Here is a 9,850-nt window from a genome sequence, read left to right as displayed (position 1 = left end):
GAGTAATCAAGTGCTCGAGACTTCATACTTCAAAGCTCAAACACTTTGGGGACTATATAATATACATGGACATATGTATAAAGAAGGCAAAAAAGATTGGGAGATAATCAAAGTTCAAGCCTGAAAAGTTTACTCATTGAATGAATCAAGTGCATAGCAAAGTTACGAGATAAGAGCAAAGTTACAAGCTAAGGCCAAAGAAAAACCTTATCATATTAGGTTAAAAGCAATGTACTGAAATGGGTTATAAATAAAAACCTGTGTGTTATTGCAAAGCAAAGTTACAAGCTAAGGCCAAAGAAAAACCTTATGATAGTTAGGTTAAAGGCAATGTACTGAAATGGGTTATAAATAAAAACCCGTGTGTTATTTTCTTTTTTGAAATCTGTTGTAAGGAAAATAGTTATGAAAAATTATAGAAGTTACTTAAATACATGTAAGGTATAAATTGACAAAGTTCAAATAAAAACTTGTCGAAGTTATTCCAAAAAAAAAACATGTGTATTCCTATTTCTTTTATCGTACATTAACACCATTATGAAGCTGAAACATCTTCTTCATTAAGTGTCGAATATAAAAGGGTCCTCTTTTTTAAAATTCATGATTGATTTAAAGTATTCATGGAATTAAGAAAGCATTTTACAAAATAAAAGTGCAAATTATCGAATAAGTCTTTAAATATAAAGGCAAGACAGAAGTTCAAAAATAGCTACGAAAACTTCTTAATATTAAAAAGTCTAGACTAAGTATGAACTTAGTCATAAACTAAGAGTTGCTTATACAAAATACCCCGAAAAAAGGTCTGGGGACTTAATGTTTCAAACCTCAAAAAACACCAAGGGTTGCAACCACATTCCACCAAAGAAAAAAGAAAAAAGTCACACATAATTGACTTGTCACTGAGGAGTTGAAGAAGGAACCAAAGCAGGGTCTTCAGCAGCAGCAAACTCAATTTGACTTGAAGGAATTGGGGTACCCATATCATCTTCAACATCGCCAGAAGCTTCAGCCACAGGAGAAGGGAAGTCTTGGCTCTGCTGAGTCTTTTCAATAGTCTCTTTGATTTTGGCTAACTCAGATTCCAAGTTAAAATTCTCCTGGCTAACTTCAACAAGGGTATCATGGCGAGAATTTAAAAATGCCCAACTCACTTCAATTGCAGTTTTATCTTCAAGAATCTCGTAATCTCTTTCCCAGTCAGCAATTTCATATTTTAGCTTCTCATTCTCAGCCAAGGCAGAATCATAAGAAGTTTGAAGAGAAGCATGTGAACTTTCCAAGGAACGAACTTTATCAGAAGATACCCAGAGCTCTTCTTGAGTTTGAGTCAGAGTCTGCACGAGTTTACCAGCATATGCTTCTTTCTTACTTAAGAGAGCCTTCAACTCTCTGATCTCTTCACTTACCTTGGAGAGTTGCTCGGAAAAATAGGTTTCAAGAAGATTCTTCTCTTTACCTTCTTGATTTGATGAAGCCTTTTCAACCGCCAACTCTGAAGTTAAAACCCTTACCTGCTGCTCTAAGGTACATTTACTCTCTTCTAATATTTCAATGTCGATTTGAAGACTTTCAAACTGTTCCTTCCAATTATCCGTCTCCACTTGGTAGTCACGCGCTAATTGCTCTGAGAGGAAAACCCTCTTCATCATATCCATGCTAATTAGATTGACCTAAAAAAGGGGAAAAATGAGAACCCTGAAAATAGAAAAAAGGTAAAGTAAAGTTTGAAAAAGGGATACCTTTAAAAAAGCATGCACTATACCATTCATCAAAGTCAAGGAACTGTGGCCATCAAGTTTAGCTCTTTCAACTGAAGCAATCAAATGTTTCAACCACACGTCAGCTCGACCTGATTTCCTCAAAAGATTACCCTCAGCAGGAACTTCAATGGTAACTTGCCTCATAGCTTCACCTCTACTTGAGGAACCAACCTCGGTGTGATAGATAGTTGAAGTAGGAACTGAAGAAGGAGGAATTATAGAAAGAGTAAAAATAGCCTAGGGAGTAGAAACAACCTGGGGAGGAGCAACAACGGTAATAGTCATGACTGACAAAGAGGGTATCAAAGGAACGAGTGTAGAAAAAGAAGCAAATGGTGTTACATCAGAAATTGGCCCAAAGTTTTCACTACCAAACCCACGGGAAAAAAACTGTTCAGTAGAAACATGAGCAGTAGCGGGAGTATCATCATCAGAAATCACCAACGAGGCATCAACAGGCTCGGTGGAAGAAATAGAATGAGGGGGAGAAGCTTCATCATCTGAAATATTTCTTCTTCTAGCCCTTGGCCTTTTTGTCAAAGAGCCCTCATCTTGTTCTTCTTCCTCCCAGAGTCTTGATCAACAGAAGCTTTCCTTTTTGATGAAGAACCCAAAATTATCTCTTGGGCCCTTTCCATAGAAATTCTGGAAGTTGCGTCGACCTCAACACTTATGCCTCGAATGGGAAATCCTGACAAAAAGAAGGATCAAAATAATTTCTGAAGAAAACAATGAGTAAAATAAGAAAAACTCTTACCGTGAGTTTCACTTTCCAGCCAAAACGATAAGAGAGATTTTTGCAAGATCTACCGTCCATCGGAGTGGTGCGTAATAATTTTCCTATCCAACCACAAAAATTGGAAATTTCATCAACAACTCCCATGGTTGCTAGAAAAGAAAAGGAAAATTAAAATAATGATCATCAAAATTGAGGAAAAATGTACGAGAAAGTTATTAAAAAGAAAACTCACGTGCAAAATTCCACTTCTCGGGGAAGAGAACATTTTCATGACCCACTAAACTGACAGTGGGGGTAGCAACAAACTGGGCGTACCAGCCAGGGTCTTTGTCATATTCTGGATTGACTAGAACTCTTTTGCTTCTTGCCACTAGAGTAAAGACTCCTTGGCGAAAGAGTTTAGGAGAATAGAGGTGGATTAAATGAGAGAAATTAAAAGGCACGCCAGCCATGTTGGTCAAATGCCTCAAACATGCAACAACTTCCATATAATAGGGCCAATTTGACCAAAGTAAACGTCGAAAAAATGACAGAATTCAAGTATAACAGGATTAATAGCAGGCTTGAAACCCAATGTGAAAGGGTAAGTGTAAACAAAAGAAAACCCAGTTAAGTAGGAGGTGATTCTTTGGTTCGTATTAGGGATTATAATGGACAAGTCATGACCCCAATGGCAATCTCTATGAACTATTGAAATCAGACCTTCAGTGATTTGAGTCGTATAAGTATTAGCACGATCTAAAGAGGACAATTGGTTTCTAAGGGATTCTTTATCGTTGTAGAAAGATAGTTCCGCAGGGACTATTTCCTCTACTAAAAGTTCACGAAGAGGTTTAGAGGGTTCTTTACCTCTAGAAAAGACCTTTGAGAAAGGGAACCTCTAGTTCTAGACGGAGGAGTAGAACTCGATGAAGGAAGAGAGTGGATTCGTGATGAAGAAGACCCTAAACTACGAAGCCTTCCTCCTCTCCTACTTCTAATAGGAGCAAGAAAAGATTGTCAACAATGGGAACTCTCCGAGGGTTAGGGTTTGAAGAAGACATAGTAGTACGAGGAAAAAGAAGATTAGAATTGAATATTCTGAACTTTTGTGAAAAGGACAAGGGTAAAAAGTTATATTTATAGTCAGAAGCAACCGTCAAAGGAAAATGTACAATGATGGAAATGTCATAATAAAAACTGACTCTTCGTAATTGGTGAAGCTGTAAAAAAGCCTTAAAAAGCGCTGAAAGGTTGCAGAGCCAACCATGTGATGCCACGTGTAATAGACATTAAATGGAAGAGATAGTTGAAGCATCAGTTCCAGGGAAATATTAAATGACGGCAAATATTCCCGCTTTAATAAGATCCACTTCCCAAATATTCTATTGATGAATAAATGGCAAGTGTTGGACTATCTGTATTAGGAAAAATTAAGTTTATATATGGAATTCATTATAAGATGACACGTGGACCAGTTAAAGAAGAACAAGTGATGAAGAATAATCAAAGAGGCACGAGCTTCAATAGGCACGGGTAGTCATTCAAGGCAAGGAAGACAGGTGCTCGAACCTCTTTATGACGAAAGAATGAATCTGATAGAAAATAAGGAATAGATACGAACTGTTGGGCATTAAATACAGAAACGTTAAGGAATCTGTATTGAATCAAATATGATTGCTGATTGTAACGTTACATTAAATGTCATTAAATGCCATTAATTGACAATAATGGCTTAATTATGGAAGAAACGAAACGTACAACTTAGAAATAACTATAAAAGGAGAAGATTGATCATTTGTAAAGACACGAAATATCACCGAAATATACTGATTTACTTTGTTTTGTTCTGTTCATCCGATTATTATCAAAGCCAATTTCTTTTATTCATTTTATATATTGATTATCAGTAACCTGAGTTCTTCTAAAATAAAGCTTTGAGTGAAATTACTATTTTTGGTTAAACAATAACTTCTTTTTTCCGCCTAATATCTGGTATCCCGGTGTGAGGCCCAACTAAATCAACATTCACAAGGGAAAGTCTCACATCATATGTTTCCTAACAAAAGGCGGCTCAATACTTAAGACTTGAACCCGAAACCTCTAATTAATCAAAGATGAAGGAGCTAATATTTACCACTCCACCACAACCAACAACAACAACAAAAATATAGCTGGTGTATTCTACAATGTGAAATCTGGGAAGGGTAATGTGTATGTAGACCTTACCCCTACGTTATAAAAGTAAGAGACTATTCCCGAAAGACCCTCGGCTCAAGACACTCCACCACAAACCTTGTTGATCATTCGTATATGTAGTTGAGCGTATTGTAAATGTCAATTACCATTTTTTATCATATTACTAGTGTACGTAGTTGAGCATATTGGACCAGATCATTTACCATTTTTATCATGTTATCAAATGATGCTATATATTTATATATAATTACTTTATAAATGACGTGATTGTACAAATACATTTTGCAATGTTCATGGATATATAAAATTAAACCCGAAAAAAATGTTACAAGAAATAAATTAGAAGTAATATAGATTGGAGTAGTACAATCCAATGGTTTGGAATAAATTAATGGTCTAATTCGAGGGATATTTCATCTTATTGTAGTACTATGAAATCTTTTTCTAGTCATAAAAATTCTGATTCTTGAAATGTATCAAGAATCATAATCTTCTAGAGTAATGTGGATGAGGAAAAATTAAAGGACATATCATTCTCTATAGTGTTGAGATTGATTGCCATTTGTCTTCACCTTATTTTGTCTAATTTCTTTTTTGAAAAGAAAGGGGGAAAGTCAGTTATTTTTCCTGTCAATTTCTTATTAAGTGGAAAAAGAACAAGAGTGTCTACATAGTTGAAAATTAGCAATATTACTGTCACTGATGCCTTTTTATAAATACTTGTATTTGAAGATTAGTAGCAACCAAAGGATCTTCTTTTATACTATCTGAAATTAGCCAGGAATATTAGAAAAGAAGATCAGTCCATTTTTAGTGATATTTTACTAAGTTTGAAGAACTATTCGCCAATGAATCTGTATAGAGTAAAATATGTTCATATTTAATGATCGCATGAGAAAGTGACATGTGGAACATAAGACAGAAGATAGTCGGGTCCGGAGACAATGATCTCACTTGTCATCAGAGAGAATGATATTCATAAAGACAAAATAAATGTCTACCAACCTGTAGCATTTAATGAAGAATATTCTATAGCATTAAGTGCGCCATGATCCGTTATAGAGAATATAACATTCATTGCCCACCATTACACAATCTTCAATAGCCCTCATAATTGTCATTTAAGAAGGGCTTGAGACCTTCTTCCCTAGGTGTAACTATAAATAGTGAGCTCTACCATCATTGTAAGGAGACAAATTTCCTAACAAGCATACACCATATTCTACCAAAAGCTAATAACATTTTACTGTAACGACTCGGCCGGTCATTTCATGAGTTACCGCTCCGTTTCCCCCATTTCTGCTTCTTATTGCCTTGTTCAGCTGTATTTTGTGTTCGAGTTGGTTGGCTCGGGTTCAGAGAGGTTTTAGTAAGGTTTGAGACACTTAGTCTCTTTTGAGTGAGCTTAAGTTGGAAAAGTCAACTGGATGTTGACTTATGTGTTAAAGGGTTTGGATGTGAGTTCCGATAGTTTGGATAGCTTTGGGATATAATTTGGGACTTAGGAGCGTGATCAGAATGTGTTTTGGAGGTCCGGAGTAGATTTAGGCTTGAATTAGCGAAATTGGTATTTTAGCGTTTTCCGGTTGTTATGTGAGATTTTGATATTTGGGTTGGTATGGAATTCTGGGAGTTGCAGTAGGTCCGTTGTGTCATTTGGGATATGTGCGCAAAATTTCAGGTCATTCGGACGTGGTTTGGTAGACTTTTTGATCGAAAGCGGAATTTAGAAGATTTTGAAATTCTTAGGCTTGAATCCGATGCGAATTTGGTATTTTGATATTGTTTTGAGCGTTCCGAAGGTTGGAAAAAGTTTGAATGATATTATGGGATATGTTGACATGTTTGGTTGAGGTCTCGAGGGCCTCGGGTGAGTTTCAGGTGGTTAAACGGATCATTTCAAGTTGTAGAAAATTGTAGAAAACTGTTGTGTGTGTTGCAGACCAGTTGGCCTTCGCGTTCGCGAGTGAGCCCTCGCGTTCGCGAAAGGTTAGCATGTGAGGCTGAAGGTTTGGCCTTTGCGTTCGCGAGGGAGGTACCACATTTGCGAAGGGTTGGAGTCAGGAAGCATCACATTCGTGAGAGAACAAACGCGTTCGCGAAGGAGGAAAAATTGGTCAACGTCTGGTTGTGCTTTGCGAACGCGAGGCTTTGACCGCGTTCACGAAGAAGGATTTGAATGCCTGGGCAGAATGTTTAAAAGACCCATTTCCGCGATTTTGGGTCTAAGTTCCTACATTTTTGGGCGATTTTGAAACTTTTTGAAGGGGATTGAAGAGGGAATCAAGGGGGAACACTTGGAGGTAAGATTTATGGACTTAATACTCAATCCTAATGTGATTTCTACCTAATTAATCATGAAAATTGTTTAATTTAAGCTTAAATATTGAAGAACTAGAACTTGTAATTGGAGACCTAAAATTAGGGATTTGAGGGATCATTTGTAGTTGGATTTTGGTGATTTTGAAATGAATGAACTCGGGGAGAGATAAGGAGTCTATTGATATAATTTTTATCATATTTCGAGATGTGGGCCCACGGGTCGGGTTTGGCCAATTTTGGTATTTGTGTTATAATTTAATTTCTTTTGAGTGGGCTTTGTTCTCTTCGCATATTTTGATAGTTTTGCATTGATTTTGGTTAGATTTGGAGCATCCGGAGGCCGATTCGAGAGGCAAAGTCATCGCGGGCTAGATTTCGGACTGGATAGAGGTGACTAATGATTGTAAATGTTGTCCTGAGGGTATGAAACCACGGATTACACATCGCTGTGCTATATTGAGGTGACACACATGCTAGATAACGAGCGTGAGATTGTGCACCATTGGGGATTGTGACTTAGTCCATCTCGAATGACCGTTTACCGCGTATTTGATTGAAAACTATTTGCTATCATCATGTCTTGGGCTGAATGCCATATTTGGGCCTTGTGCCAACTATTCAGACCCTTAGGGGATTTTTATTGCAATTTCCTCACTGTTTTGATTTTATATTTGTACTCAGTCATGCTATATTATACTGTTTTCATAACTCAACCATGTTTACTCTGTTTTAATACTTTAAATGATATTTTGGCTGAGCATCATCTTTTACTATGCCCGAGTGACTTTTAGAGATTTCTGACTGAGTAGGGCTGATGACCTGTGTTGTGAGAATTATTATGGGATCGGGCTACATGCCGCAGTAGTGTTGTACTGATTATGATTATGAGGCCTATGGCCTGAGTTGTGCGCCACAAAGTGGCTTGATATGAGGCCGAGAGCCTATTTGATTATGCCACGAGATGACTTGATATTGCACTTGGACCGTAAGGGGCCCCTCTCAGATTCTGTACACCTACAGTGAGCGCGGGTACCCAGTGTGATATGTGATATAGCCCGAGGGGCTGGTGTTGTTCCATGTTATTGCCCGAGGGGCTGATTATGTTGACATTGTGCCCCGAGGGGCGGATTTTATGTGTTTATCTTTTCTAGCTGCTTTTCTTTTACTTGTTTAACTGTTGAAAATGTGTTTTAAAGAAGCTTATTCTGAACCAAGGTGTTTTTATAAGATTTCACTGTTTTATTGTATTTTATTGGTTTTACCTGCCTCTTTATAGCATGTTGTTGTGTTTTTACGTGATTTCTTATCGCCCAGTCTTCATTTATTGTTATTACTCACTGAGTTGGAGTACTCACTTTACTCTCTACACCCTATGTGCAGATTCAGGAGCTTCAGGTCCCGCCAGTGAGGGTTGATTGCTCCCAGCAGGCCATTCGGAGTCTACTAGGTAGCTGCTCGATGTTCGTAGCCCAGTGTTTCTCCCTCCTATCTTACTTTCCGTTTCTAGTTTTGTAATAGACTGTATAAACTCTTTTAGACTCTTAGACACATGTTTTAGATGCTCATGACTGGTGATACCCCGATGTCGGGCTATGTTTGTTTCGCAAATTGTACTGTTTCACTGAATCTTTTGGGATTTAATCATGTTAATGACTTAAATTGTGTTCTTTTAATTGTTAAAAGTGAATTAGGTGTCGGCTGGCCTTGTCTTCACGAGAGGCGCCATCACGATGGAGTCTGGGTTTAGGGTCATGACATTTACGTTCTTGCTTATTTATATTATTCTTACTGCCTCCAGAAGCTCTGCGCCCAGGACTATGATATCTGCCATTTTATTTCAATTTCAAGGCTAAGTCTTACATTTTTGTCTAATTTATCTACTGTTTTTAGATCAAATAGATTTACTTGTCTATAAACCACGTATAAATTCAATAGTACTATTTTAGGGGTATATAGTTTGGCGCCCACAGTGGGTCATTGACAGTCGTGTAATTGAATTGATCCTTTCATCTATTCTTGTTTGATTCTTTATTCTTAGCAAAAATCATCAAAAATGGCAGATAACGGCGTCAACACCAATGTTGAGGCCCAAAGAAATCAGCCTCCGTGCAAAGATTCCATCAGTGATACCCACAACGAGGGGAATAAGGCCACGCCGATTCACGGCGGGCAATATCCACAACATGTTCGAGAGACAACCCCCGACAATGCTAAAGATGAGCACGTCGTCGAAACAGTAAGGATCCTGAGGGAACAACAAAGGGCCATTATGGGCCATCTCTCGTGACCTGTCAAGTCATGACGGAATTAAAACATACGTTGTCGTATGCTTCCAACAATGCAAATGGACAACGTGCAGTTCCTCCCGGTGCTCCTGCAAATCAAACAATGCAGAAGGTCGATAACAATACCCCGAGCGGCAAAGTTAGCTTTGACTGGGAGGGGGGGGGGTGGTGGACCCAGTAACAATAATTAGAATAATCCCTTTAAAATCAAACTTATGCAGTTTATGAGGGAAGTAAACGTCCAATTAGATCAAATTCAGGGCACACCACTAGTGCTGAAATGGACAGACTCAAAGAGGCATACACAATTGTCATTCAAACCAAAAACGTCACCAGAATTGATCCCAAAGCAGTTTAAAATGCCAGACGTGCCAAAGTATGATGAGACTTTAGATCCTTAGGAGCATCCATAGTTTTTTGTTTATTTTAGCCGATGGTCTATCAGAAACAACTTTTTTCCCCTCCCAAGATTGAGATAAGATCTGCGTACACACTCCTCTCCTCCGACCCCCACTTGTAGGATCTCATGAGTTGTTTTTTTAATTTTATATTGTTGTTGTTGTTTT

Source organism: Nicotiana tabacum, chromosome 20, assembly GCF_000715075.1.
Source record: "Nicotiana tabacum cultivar K326 chromosome 20, ASM71507v2, whole genome shotgun sequence".
Lineage (NCBI taxonomy): Eukaryota > Viridiplantae > Streptophyta > Magnoliopsida > Solanales > Solanaceae > Nicotiana > Nicotiana tabacum.
This window is presented reverse-complemented; position numbering follows the sequence as displayed.